The sequence below is a fragment of the Etheostoma spectabile genome, chromosome 9 (assembly GCF_008692095.1).
Source record: "Etheostoma spectabile isolate EspeVRDwgs_2016 chromosome 9, UIUC_Espe_1.0, whole genome shotgun sequence".
Classification (NCBI taxonomy): Eukaryota; Metazoa; Chordata; class Actinopteri; order Perciformes; family Percidae; genus Etheostoma; species Etheostoma spectabile.
In genome coordinates, this window is record NC_045741.1 from 18,023,035 (window position 1) to 18,023,408 (window position 374).

The 374-nt window shown below is 32.9% G+C and overlaps 1 protein-coding gene across 1 annotated transcript in view; it reads right to left on the minus strand.

Annotated features, from left to right (window-relative positions):
• Positions 1-374, minus strand: part of dynlt2b (dynein light chain Tctex-type 2B) — a 17,055-nt gene that overhangs the window by 7,823 nt on the left and 8,858 nt on the right. The window lies entirely within an intron of this gene.

Genomic DNA, 374 nt, shown 5'->3' on the forward strand with positions numbered 1-374 from the left:
TGTGTCCTCCTCCTAACTGGGCCTGCTGTGTGTATGTGTGTCTTTGTGTGTCTGTTTGCGGGAATGATTATCTGCATCTGCCATTATGCTATTATTACCACCCAAAGTTACAAAATTGTTACATTTCAAGCACTTTCATATTTTCTGATTAAATTCTAAGAAATAAGCACCAACAATTATCAATCTGGTTTCTATTTGTCATTTTTTTTAAATAATTGAATTTTCTTGTTTTCTCAACAAAAAAAAAGATTATCTGATTATAAATGTTATCTCACAGGGGTAAATTGCTAATATTAACCATAAATTATATCATTGGTAATGTTATGGGAGGAAGGAGGACCCAAATGCAGAGTAGTAGAACCACAACAAAGGGA